General features: G+C 41.8%; 1 protein-coding gene across 5 annotated transcripts in view; it reads left to right on the top strand.

Annotated features, from left to right (window-relative positions):
- The window catches only part of B3GALT1 (beta-1,3-galactosyltransferase 1), a 403,400-nt gene that overhangs the window by 312,546 nt on the left and 77,137 nt on the right, over positions 1–13,717 (top strand). The window lies entirely within an intron of this gene.

Below are 13,717 nucleotides of genomic sequence, written 5' to 3'. Positions count from 1 at the left end.
AAGTGGAAGACTTGAATTCTATTCCCTGCTTGTAATGATCATCAGGCTATAAGCCACTTCTACTGAAGCTGTTCCAATGTGCAGAAAAGACAAAAAGTTTCACAGGGCCTGAAAGAGAGAAGGCAAAAGGAGTTTTACTGTAGACTACTGAGTAGGGAACTGGAAAGTAAGAAGTTCTTACTTCTATTTCAAGGACACTTTATGCATTTTATTTGCAAAAGACTTTTAATTAAATACATAATTAGTCTTAGGAGTAATGACTCATTGGTCCCTGTACAGAAAGGGGCTGAGTTTCAAGCACGCTATTCCCAAAGTGTATCATATTGGTTAACTCAAGGCAGGATTTTTGGATTGTCATTCTGAGCTGCCTAATAAAGTCTGCCCATGTGCTATAAAGGGCTCCTACACACCTAAAGCAGCTCTGGATTCCACACTGTAGTGCTTAGCTTGTGCTTTTTTGGATCTCTTTGTCTAGCCTCAGCCAAGCCCAAGCCCGAATTGGTAGATTTCAGTCAGAGAATGGTTACCTTCTAGGGCGAAATTAGATAGGGCACTGAAAATCCTATGAAGCTGTTATTGTAATTCTATACATGAAATCAACATGCTTCTTACAAGATCTTGCAAAAATCTAGCACTCTTGGTTCAGAAATGATACCTTTTATTAGACCAACTAGGAAATCACAAAATAATTCTCATTTTCTGCAAGTTTTCAGGCTCAAAGGCCCTTCATCAGGCTCTGGAAAAATTAAAGCTGGTAAAAAGTCCCTATAGGTAGTACAAAGTCCCTATTTCTTCTACCTATTACTTCCTACCTGTGGGGACATTTTACCAGCTTTAATTTTTCCAGAGCCTGATGAAGGGCCTTGCAGAACATGAGAATTTTTTTGTGATTTCCTAGTTGGTCTAATAAAAGGTATCATTTCTGACCCAAGAGTTCTAGATTTTTTCATTTCTTTTGGTGTCAGACCAACACAGCTACCAAATACATCCCTCTTACAAGATCTTAAAATGTAATTACTTTGAGTCTCTTATTGTCTCTCTTTTTACTGAACTCCTGATGTTTCTTGCTTTCTTTCCCTTTTGCTGTACTTACAAGTCTATGAGCCACTGCTCACTACAGTATGTAAAATCTTCTTTCCACACAGGTTTCCTAGATACAGCCTGTCTCCTACCTTAACTTAGGTTTTTCATAACAGCTGAATCAATTTCACACTTTACACACCACTTTACAATGGCTTTCCTTAGAATCATAGAAAGTCAGGGTTGGAAGGGACCTCAGGAGCTCATCTAGTCCAACCTCCTGCTCAAAGCAGGATCATCTCCAACTAGATTATCCCAGCCAAATCTTTGTCTAGCCGGGCTTTGAAAACCTGTGTGCAGGGCGGCCGAGTGGGGAGCCCCCGCCCCACCGCACCCGGTGTCCTGCCCTGGCCAGACAGTCATAGAATCACAGAAAGTTAGGGTTGGAAGAGACCTCAGGAGGTCATCTAGTCCAACCCCCTGCTCAAAGCAGGAACATCCCCAACTAGCTCATCCCAGCCAAAGCTTTGTCTAGCCGGTTTTGAAAACCTCCAAGGATGGAGCTTCCGCCACCCCTCTGGGTAACTGGTTCCAGTGTTTTACTACTCTCATAGTGAGAAAATTCTTCCTAATAGCTAACCTAAACTTCCCTTGCTGCAACTTGAGACTGTTGCTCCTTGTTCTGTCATCTGCCACCACTGAGAACACTTAGCTCCATCCACTTTCAAATGCCCCTTCAGGTACTTGAAGGCTGCTATTAAGTCAATCTTCTCTTCTCTAGACTAAACAAGGCCAGTTCCCTCAGTCTTTCCTTGTAAGTTATGTCCCGCAGCCCCTCTCACCATTTTTGTCACCCTCTGCTAAACTCTCTCCAATTTGTCCACATCCTTTCTGTAGCAGGGGCCCCAAAACTGAACAACATACTCCAGATGTGGCTTCACCAGTGCTGAATAGCAGGGAATAATCACTTCCCTTGACCTACTGGGAACACACCTACCAATGCAGCCCTGTATGTATTTAGCCTTCTTGGCAACAAGGGCACACTGTTGGCTCATATTCAGCTTATTGTTCACTGTATCCCCCAGGTCCTTTTCTGCAGAGCTGCTGCCCAGCCAGTCAGCACCCAGCCTGAACTGGTGCATGGGATTGTTCTGTCCTAAGTGTAGGACTTTGCACTTGTCTTTGTTGAACCTCATGAGATTCCTTTGGTCCAATACTCCAATTTGTCTAAGTCATTCTGAATCCTAGCCCTAACCTCCATCATATCTACTACTTCCCCCAGCTTGGTGTCATCTGCAGACTTGCTGAGGGTGTACTCTATGCCATCTTCCTGGTCGTTGATGAAGACATTGAACAAAAGCAGCCCCAGGACCAACCCCTGGGGCACTCCACTTGATATGGGCTGCCACCTAGAAATTGAGCCATTGATTACTACTCTCTGAGCCTGATGCTTCAGCCACGTTTCTATCCACCTTACAGACCATTCATCCAGCCCATACTTCTGTAGCTTGCCTAGGAGAATGTTGTGGGAGACCATATCAAAAGCCTTGCTAAAATCAAAGTACACCACATCCACCAGTGACCCTGCATCCACAAAGCCAGTCACCTCGTCATAGAAGGGAACCAGGTTGGCTAGGCATGACTTGCCCCTGCTGAATGCATGCTGACTGTTCCCAGTTACCTTTTTCTCCTCCAAGTGCTTAGAAATGGAGTCCTTGAGGATCTGCTCCATGATTTTTCCAGGGACTGTGGTGAGGCTGACTGGTCTGTAGTTTACCTGGATCCTCCTTCATTTTCTTAAAAATGGGCACTATGTTTGCCCTTTTCCAATCATCTGGGACCTCTTCTGATCACCATGAGTTTTCAAAGATGATGGCCAATAACACTGCAACCACATCAGCCAACTCCCTCAGCACCCTCGGGCGCATCCCATCTGGCCCCATGGACTTGTACATGTCCAGCTTTTCTAAATAGTCCCTAACCTGTTCTTTCACCGCTGTGGGCTGCTCACCTTCTCCCCAAACTGTGTGGCCTGGTGCAGTAATCTGGGAGCTGACCTTGTCTGTAAGACTGAGGCAAAAAAGGCATTGAGCACTTCAGCCTTTTCTGCATCCTCCCCATTCAGTAAGGGACCCAAACTTTCCCTGAACCTCCTCTTGCTACTGACATACTTGTAGAAACCCTTCTTGTTACTCTTCACATCCCTTGCTAGCTGCAACTCCAGTTGTGCTTTGGCCTTCCTGACTTCATCTATGCATGCCCAAGCAATGCTCTTATATTCTTCCCTAGTTATTAGTTCAAGTTTCCACTTCTTATAAGCTTCCTTTTTATGATTTAGTTTACTGAAGAGTTCCCTGCTAAGCCAAGCTGGTCTTCTACCATACTTGCTAGTCTTACCCCCACATTGGGATAGTTTGTTCCTGCACTCTCAGTAAGGCATCTTTGAAGTACAGCCAGCTCTCCTGGACTCCTGTCCCCCTTAGTCTGGCTTCCCAGGGGATCCTGCCTATGAGTTCCCTGAGGGAGTCAAAGTCTTCTTTTCTGAAGTCCAGGGTCCTTACTCTGCTGCTCTCCATCCTTCCTTTCCTCAGGATCCTGAACTCAATCATCTCGTGGCTGCTGCTGCCCAAGTAGTATCCACTACTACATTCACCACCAATTCTTCCCTGCTGGTGAGCAGCAGGTCAAAAAGATCACAGTCCCTATCTAGCCGCTCCAGAACCTGCAACAGAAAATTTCCCCAATATTCTCCAAAAACTTCCTGGATTGCCTGTGCACTGCTGTATTACCCTCCCAAAGATGTCAGAGTGATTGAAGACCCCCATGAGAACCAGGGCCTATGATTGGGAAACTTCCACTAGCTGTTTGAAGAAAGCCTCATCCATCACTTCAGGCCCCCACCATGATATCACCCTTGTTACTTTCCCCTCTGACTCTAACCCAGAGACTCTTAACAGGTGTATCTCCAGCTTCATACTGGAGCTCTGAGTAATCATATGGCTCTTTTACATAAAGGTGCAACTCCTCCTCCTATTCTCTCCTGTCTGTCCTTCCTGAAGTTTATACCCATCCATGACAGTGCTCCAGTCATGCAAGCTATCCCACCAAGTGATCCTTTCACCATCTCTGCCAATTTCTTAGTACTCAGTGGCATCAGCCATCTACACAATACCATCCCAATTGCTCCAACAACAGGGGATGCATTTTTTGGGGAATGCCTAAGGAAATGCCTACTTTTGTATGGAAAAAAGACATGTTTGATTCACATGAAGACATATCTGATACACAAATAAATAGGTGCCATTTTAAACAAATATTACTTTAAGGATAATAGGAAGTCTCTTTCATTTTAGTCTATAGGACCATGTCTAGGTGAGTGCGGCTGTGTGGTATGTGACGTCACAAACTCAGATGCGGTGCCACATACCACACATTCAGGTGTTCTCCATGATGCTATCTTGCAGCAGGGTCAAAAAAAACTGCAGAAAAAAAAAAGTGAGGTGGCACACATGGGGACAGTGCATGCTGCCCCAAACCAGAACCTGGCTGGCCAGAGCCATGTTCTAGCTGCTGGCCAGGCTCCAAATAGCAGGATTGCCACTGCTGCAGCTCCCTGAGGCCCCCAGGACCCCAGGTAAAGGCTGCTGGGGCTAGCCCAGTGCTGGCTGCAGCCTCTCCTACCCCACCTGGGGTAACTTGCTGTGCACTAGAGAGTGCATGGCACAGCCATTCCTCAGAGGCAAGTAGCAGCAGCACAAGGTGTTTCACTGATAGTCTTCCCTAGGGAAGCAAACATCCATGCTCATGTGGACACGACCTGTGTGTCTGTACAGAATCTCATGATAGTACAATATGCAAAGCTTGTATATATACAGTAAAATCTCTGTTATCCAGCATCCCCTGGGAATGGGGGATGCTGGATAACAAAATATGCCAGTTAATTGAGCGGCCCCGGCCGCTGCTTCTCACGCTACGTCTGAGGCGTCCCTCCACACCCCCCGCGGCATCGCATCCAGGACTATATGTCCTGGACAGGAAGGAGGGCCCCACGCAGCCTGTTATGCCTCCGGGCCTTGGGGGCTCGGCAGCAGAGGCTACTTTGCCCCAAGCCATGGGGGCTCGGAGAAACCGGAAGTGCCATGGTCAGCACTTCCAGTTTCACTTTATCTTACAAGCTGGCATGCCGGTTAGTGGAGCATGCTGGATTGTAAGATGCCGGATAACAGAATTTTTACTGTACTTATATAGCAGAATATATAGCATTGTTCACGTGCTACCTATAATATTTGCATACATATATTGCATTATTTTGTCTCAAATTGGTAAATTGGTAAATTTATTTTTAAGTAGCTCTGTGACATGTCTTCTTGTCAAGCCAGGCCTCTTTTGGTCTGCTCTCTGGTACCATGTAAACCAGTACAACTTGTTCCATCGTCGGGTTTTCGGCAGCTAAATTGGTGCCCCAACCTGGGCTAGCCTGGGTGAAGAGGCTATGTGGACACCCAGCAGGATTAAAAACAAGACCTGTCAAAGGGTAGATGAGCTCCCCATGAGCCAACAGCCACCTGTACCTGGACAGGAGATGGGTGCCATCAGCTGACTACCCAAAGATTCACCAATTATGCATAACATCTAAGGTATCCCAACAGTTGCAGTGGCCTTGGGACTGACTTGACTTGTGGCATACCTGTGATGGTTGTCATCTGGGAGAGCTCACATGCTCTAGCAAATTTTCAGCAACTTAAAGTTTATGGTGGTATTATTAAAAAGAGGTCAGCATTGACCTCTCTCTCTCTCTCTCATCATTGATCTCCATGGTAAAATTTCCATTGACTTTAATAAGAACTGAGGTGAATAGGATGAATGCATTTAAAAACCCCAGCCTTACGGACTGTGTAGTATAGCACAGTATCCAAAGTTACTACTGCACTGTTTTGTACTTAAACTCAAATAAGGAAAAATAGCCTTTAAAAATAAAGGTGAATGTAGTTACTCTGATTTTTTTAATTAAGTTTTGGAGGCAAACTGCTAGACTGTGCATTAATTCAGTACCATTTTTATGTAGCACATGGCTAAATGGTACTGACCTTCTCAAACTGTCTAATGTCTGTCTAATGGGAAGCCTCAAGCCAAAGCTCCATTTAGAAAGTTTGCCTCTCCTTCCTACATCTCATCCTTTAGATGTCAAACAGATTTAATAGAGAGCGAACTTTTCCTATTAGTCACTGAAGAACAGAGGAGTGATGAAACATCTCAATATAGGAAAAGAAATTACTGTGAAGTTCCAGGGGTTAGTAGACATTTTCTATTCACTTCAGCTATACCACCATTTTATAGGAATAAGGAACTATTTTTACTTTAAAGTTTTTACTTTTTCTAAGGCTTGACAAAAATGGAACATGAACTTTTTAATCTGAATCAATGTGTTCTCTCTGGTTATGATGTCAGAAACAGGGTAAAGGGCAACTTCACTATGGATGTTGGCTCATGGAGGTTGAAAAATGTTAATATTAGGCACCAGCATATGTCCTTAAAATATAAGTACAAGGTTTCATCTTGCAGCTTCAGGGATACACACTTGCTACTGGTGAGATTCATACCAAGGTGTTATTTCCAGAGTGATATGCTCTCTCTAAGCACTCTAGCACACATTGTACAGCCCTTAATATCTTAGTCACAACATAGCAATCCCTTCCACCTTCCTCACCACCACATTTCCAACCCAAAGAATATTGAGTACAGTTCAATGCTGCATTACTGTCTTTTTATTAGTATTGCTTAGTGTTAAATTTTTATACAAATATTTGATTACTTTGTTTCAAAATCAATGTCTTTACAGTATATCTTTGTAGAAAGTTTTATTCCATGATGTGCTTATAAATAAAGTTTATTAAGACAATCTGCATGAGATCCAGGGTTTTGATAATTAGACTGGTACAGCTTTTGAATTCAAACTGGGAAGATTGCTATTTCACTATATGTCTTGAACATTTATTCAATAAGCACTCAAAATATGGATTTACAAATATACTAGTTTTCTTAGTATCTCAAAAAGTATTGAAGCTATTAGAAAATTAAGAAAATTGCATCTGACATGTAAAAGATAGGGAGGAAAAGACAGAGAAGAGAAAAGAGAGCAAGGCCTTTGCTAGTGTAAGGAAACCAATACTGTAGACTGGTGCTGATTCCATGTATACCTTTGAGATGTGCTAATTTGCAATACAATTTTTGGTAATGCTGGAAACAGCAAGCAACAATGGCAGCAGAGGTTATAGAAACCATTCACTTCTCCAACTGACCTTCATTTCATGCCACAAAACCAGAATTATAACAGGCTGGAGCTCAGAGTAGAGGCTCTGATCACTAACTTCCTCACAAGATTACTCCCCCTTCCCTCCCAAAATAGTACCCTTTGCCAGCACTTGGAAAGATGACAGTGAAATCCAGAACACAAATTGTGAGTGGCTGTGATGGCAAGAGGAGGACAGCATCTTGGGAAGTGACGCTGCACACAGTGATACTCTGTAAATTTTAGACAGGCACCCTTATTAAGAGCACAGAATGATGAAGTCATAAAATTTTGGTTTTTGCTCACTCATAAATGTTGATTAAAACAATCTTAATTATATGACTGTAAAAAGCATTTGTGATAGATGGAATGGTGACAGCGCCTAGACAAAACAGAGAGCTATTATATAGTCAGCTGCGTTTAACATGGGTATATACCAGCAGTGATTTGTGCTTTTGAGAGTGCAACATACATTTTTGGTTTCCCCCTTAGAAAGACAAATCACACACCTACCTTACAAAAATTTATTTGGTAAAGCTCTCTGGTCCCACTTACACACATTCCCTGTCCAGATCACCTTTTGCCTGCTGAAACTGCTCCTTCATGGTGTCACAGTGAGAAGCATCTAAATCTCCCATTTATAGTCATAGAATAGTAGATTTTGTAGGGATCTCAGGAGATCAGCTAGTCTACCCCCCTACTCAAAGCAGAAAGGTTGGCTGTGCCTGCTGTGGCATGGATTAGCATCACACTAATGAGAGTCGGTGCACCCAAAACACTTGATACTATAGTCCTTCTCTTCCCTGCCTCTCCTTTCCAGACACCACAGTTGCATTCAGCATTCAGTTGAACAATAACCAAGGATACAAATGTTACAGTAATGTCCCATAAAATCTGGACTTGTCCCTCATGAGTTACGCACACTGTCTGGGAAGTCATTAAGAGAGTACCAGGAAGGTATACATCCTGAGGAATGAGGATGACAGTAAAGCCACGCTCATGAAGTCATTTTAAAGAGATTAACACATTTCCCCTGACTCCGTTTTTCAAGTCCCAATCATCCAAGTAAATGAAATGTGAAATAAACCTCTGCCTAAATCATTAGACAATCTCAAAGTCTCATCCCCAGAAAAATCTCCTGAGCCTTTGCAGTTTTGGAGCCAGACCCAGGCCTCCAATCAAGGCTGCTTTGCAAAGCAACCTTAATACCAAACTGGTATGGAAACAAGGTAGTTTGTCCTTAATCACTCCCAGTTCTGATCCAGACACAGATGTTTGAGAGGATTGGTCAGAGCTTCACTAAGTTGTGGCTAATTTCTACTTAGACCTACTCCCTAGGGCAATTGCAGCCAAATACAATTTACAGCAGCCCTAAAAATGTTCTAGCATGTTTTTGGGATTAAACCAATCTCTTAGCAGCTGCAAAACTGGGGCAAGAAGACCAAGTAGCTGTCATAAATCTAACTTTGCCCCTCTGGCTATTTTGCTACTCACTGGGCATGTCAACACGAGAGGCTTTACTGCACAGCAGACTAATTTCCTACACAGTAAAGCATCACTGTCTACACATGTGCAGCAATTAGGGCACAGTAGACTAATATACTGTGTTGCCAGATAGTCCTGTCAGATACAAGTGGTATCCAGCAGTGACATTGAGATTAGTTTACTCTAGCTCAAATTGTACTGGAGTATATTCAGTCACATTAATTGCATGTGTAGACAAGCCCTGTGAGTGATGCTCCAGAACAATTTGGGGATCTAGCACTCGAAGTTTGTAAGACTTTCTTTTCAAGAAGAAAAAAACAGGCAAGAAATCCTATGGGTTGCCTTGACTTTGCTGTTTGTGAAATGGATTAGCACTGCACTAGTCTGAGTTAATGCACTCCAAAGACAGTCAGAAACATTTAAGACATTGCACCCTTCACCATATTTTATACTACTTCAGACTTGAAATGTATTGTTCAGAGCAGAAGGAAAACATGAACTAGAGACTAGAGACAAGCATAAATCAAATTGCTAATTGGATTCTCACATGTGGACACTAACTCTAATATCATGCTTCATTGAGCAGGAAATAGCTGCATTTGTTTCTCAGCTATCTAATGGTGACAAGTCTCCCTAATAATACAAAAGCCAATCACTTGACACCAAGAAAAATTGTTAGGATTGTCCCACATAAAGTTGGGGCCAGTGAAATCATTGGGATTCAAACTGTTTGTCCTCCGTGCCTGATTATTGGATGTGAAGTTTAATAGAAATGTAAAAGGTTTATGACTTTTATGTTTCATTCATTCATTTCTGGAGTTGCTTGAATTGTTTTTACTGCTTATAGTTGGACGACCAATGAAAAAAGTCCTGCTAATATTTTTTAATTTTTTATTTTAAACATACACTACTTGCATCTCCACAAAGTATCAGATTCCTGATGTGTGGGGTGGCTTCCTTTTTCAAATACAGGATCAGTGGCTGCAAACCAATCTGCCTATCCACATCATCTCTTTATATAGCAGCCTATTGCATTCAATAGAATTCTAAACAGGCAGAAGAGACAGCCTTAGTGGATCAATTGACAGGACTTAGCCTGTAGGAAGCAATTTTTCTTCAGGAATCACTAATGCAAAAACCATGCATAAAAGTTGAGTCCCACTGTCTACAACAAGACTTTGCATTAGTTAGCACTAGTGAATTGTGTAGGATTGGGGTCATAAGGGATTATCCTTAAGGTCATGTCTACAAATAAATTTACAAGTGCCTAAACTTAATGTGCCTTAGCTTAAGGCGCATTAAGGCAATTTAGCTATGTGTCTACATGTACATACCTTAAGGCACCTTAAAGTGGTTCACTGGGCAAACATGTTTGCAGCCTGCCCTGGGCAGCACTCTGGACAGCCCCCTGTATGCACAACCATGTCAGGGCCTGCAGGGAGAGGGCAGGTGCCATGTTGGGAAAGTGGCCGGGGCAGTGCCAACAAGTGCATTCCTGGCTGTACAGCACAGAGAAAGGTACAGGGTGCACCCAGGGGCCATGGGTCTGTAAGCAGCACATGTGCAGCCAGGGCCACTGGACCATAGCCAGAAGCAGCTCGGCTCCAAGTGAGCAGAGGGCATGCCCAAACCCCCAGGCCATGTCTAGTGACCTGAGGCAGCTGCACCCTGTGCTGGACCTGGCTATGGGGTACCGAGCTGCCCACCAGCACCCCAAAGCCCATAGCAGCATAGCCGGGCTTTGTTCCATATTTAGTTACCATTTATTTACTTTTTTTTCCTGATATACCCCCAATATTTGTTTATTCTGAGTCATTCCCAATAATTCAATTGGCAATGATTTTTGGAATAATTTGAAGACTAAAAAGGTAGTGTACCTTTAATTCACAAGACATTACCTGTACTTTTTTAAAAGTTAAAAACAATTTCCTTTGGATATGTTCATAATGCTTTTATGTATACTATAATCAAGCAGTTTTATTTTATTGGCACAAATGCTGTCAGAAAGTAGATTACAAAATAGCATTCATGAGTATTCAGAGATATAAAAGTGCACCAATCAGTGACCTGAAACAATGCCATATCACTTATTGGACCAGTCAGAGCTAAGCAATACACCTCAATATTTTAGTATTCAGAATCCATCCATAGAATAAAAACTTCAGAAAGACATTTTGTCAAATAAATGTGAACAATGTTAGGAAATCATGATCTAATTACTGATATTACACAAACAGAAAGAAACTAAATTCATCAAATAAATTATTCATTTCCCAAGCTCTAGGCATGATTAGTAAGATCTACATTGATGAACTCCTCATTTAGATGCTTTTTAGACAAGTTATAATGTCAATTTTCATTATTTATATGCTAATTTCATATAATGCAGATACTCAAGTCTCCCAAAATATTGCAAGTACAGTTGTCACAGTTAGGAAATAAAAGAGTTCCCTGCAGTTACCATGTAGTGATTTCTAAGAGAACAGGAAACAGAAAAACTTTAGTAGTCATGTGCCATTTGCTCCTAAATGTTACATTTTAATGGTGTGTAACTGCCTTAAGTCAGTGAGTAAGAGTGGCATATGACATTCTATCTTTACCAGGAAATGTCAAAGCTGGATACATGCAACATTGGAAATTCATATGAAGCAAAAGAGCAGCTTTAGTTCAGTTGGTTAGATCTCAGTGCTAATAACACCAGGGTCACAGGTTTCATCCCAAATTGGATTAGATTATCTCTTGAGGTTCCTTTTCAGCCTTACATCTCTATGAAACTCACTTTGGATCTTGAAAGTTTATTTAAATCACCTATAAGCTCTGACCAGAATATGTAGGGGAGTAAAGATACAGCCCTGAGGATTGATTTGAAAACAGTAAGTTACAAAGATATTAAATTATGAATAAACCAATGGAAGGGGAGTTGGGACCACATACATACGGAACATCCTGGTTTTCCTCCTCAGATGCAAAGCAAAAAATCATCCATCCAGCTATCCCCTGTTATATTGTAAATAAGAAATAAACTTTAATGCTTTGGTTAGACTTTGCATAATATTATTCATAATACATTTTGTATTTTCTTTTCAATACTGTTATATTTTGGCCTTAATCAAATTGAGGTCTATCTCCCAGACTGGTAGTTTCTCTGGCTAAGGCAACAGCTGACTCATCCAAAAGACTCAAAGCTTAGAATTGTTCATACTCTATCTGGGGACCAATCTTGCAAACATTATAACATGGATAGTTTTATGCATTTTTATCGTTCTACTGACCTCAGCAAGAAATGATCCCACTGTTTTTGTGATCAACAGGGCTCCTCACATACATAAAGTTACTTTAGAGAATAAACATTTGCTTAGACATTAAATGAAGCAGTCCCTAGTTGTTATAACTGCTGCTGAAAGGTCAGTTCAATGCTACAACCTCCCATATATGATAATATGTATAATACTATCTGTTGTCCTTTACAATAAGCATTTTAATTTAATCTTGCAATTTGTTGTTTATCAATCAACCTCTGCCTCCTTATAACAAATGAGTCTAGCAGAAATAAATCAGAATCACAATATAAAATCTCTCCTGTCCCAATACTCCTACCACTCAAAAATGTAAATGTAGGTAAAATTACCCAACCAAATACAGATTCCATGGTCCCTACTTCACAATACAGTTATGGACATGCTAAAGTATTGCACTGTACTGGGACCCCACAGAGGGTGACTTTCTTTGAAAGGGTAGAAAATGGTATATTCAATTTTATCTATGGAGTGTCTCACTCTCTCTGGCCCTTTTTAGTTTTGTTCACTTTAAGCCTCAGGCAAAAGCCAAGTTCAGTTCAAGACCAACCAAAAAGAAAAAAAGATCTATCAATACAACTCTAGGAGAAAGTTCTGAAAGTCTGACCAGATGCAAAGATTTAGCGAACTTCTTTGCTGCCCTGGGCAAAGCTTGGGGCGGGGGGGGGGGGGGGGAGGGAACCAAGGGTATCCAGGGCCCAGAAGTAAAAGTAGTGGGGCTCTAAGACCCTGACAACTAAGGGCTTCATCTGTGCAAAGAAGGGAAGGGGACAAACAGTGAAGCCAGGACAGTTTTAGGGGAGCTTGACAGATGTGGAGGCATTTGTCCCTCAGCTAAGGAGGTAAGCCTCTCTTACCACATTCAGTAACTAAGGGACCATATCCCAATTTCCAGCTCCCTCAGTCTCCTATTAGGGAGCATCTATAAATTCTAACTTCTGTCATTATCTTCCCTCTTAACAATAACTACAAAAATCAATTAACACGTAAATCAATTAACACCCATGTACAGAGGAGAGGTTACTAGTACATCAGTCTGAAGTAACTCTTTACCACTCACTTTCCTTTTCCCCTTTTTCTCCAGCTCTTTCAACAATTGTCTATTAATCTGTCAGAAGGTATCACTTTCATCTCAGACTGATGAAGTATTAGATCTAGTTTCTGATTTGTATTTGTGGGAAGCTTTTTCTTCAAGTCTTGAGAGATTCAAATCTTTACTCAGGGATCAATTGACTTGTACTTTTGGCAGCTGCGCTTCTGCACATTGCACAAAGTTCAAACTACACATCGCTGAGGCTCATCTCTTTTCTGTATGATGTATTAACATTTCTGTCTGTTGATACATTTCTTCCTATAAGGACACGGTTGCTTCTTGTGTTGGTTTCTTCTAGGGAAATTGTCTAGATTTGGGCTGTGACAGCCAAGAGGATCATTAGTAGGCATGAATGTTGTATCTTCTTGTATGTGCTTGAAGTACTCAGATTCATTTGTTCACAAGCCTCCAGGTCCAAAATTGGTGTCCACTCCCTAGGTACCACAATGAATGGAAGTTTATATACAACCTGGGCCTCTGCAGCCTGGGCCTTCACAGTTTCTGCTACGCTGCACATTTGGATAGTTTTTTCTA

This window comes from Alligator mississippiensis, chromosome 4, assembly GCF_030867095.1.
Source record: "Alligator mississippiensis isolate rAllMis1 chromosome 4, rAllMis1, whole genome shotgun sequence".
Classification (NCBI taxonomy): domain Eukaryota; kingdom Metazoa; phylum Chordata; order Crocodylia; family Alligatoridae; genus Alligator; species Alligator mississippiensis.
Note: the sequence above shows the minus strand (reverse complement) of the source record. Positions and strands in the feature narration are given on the sequence as shown.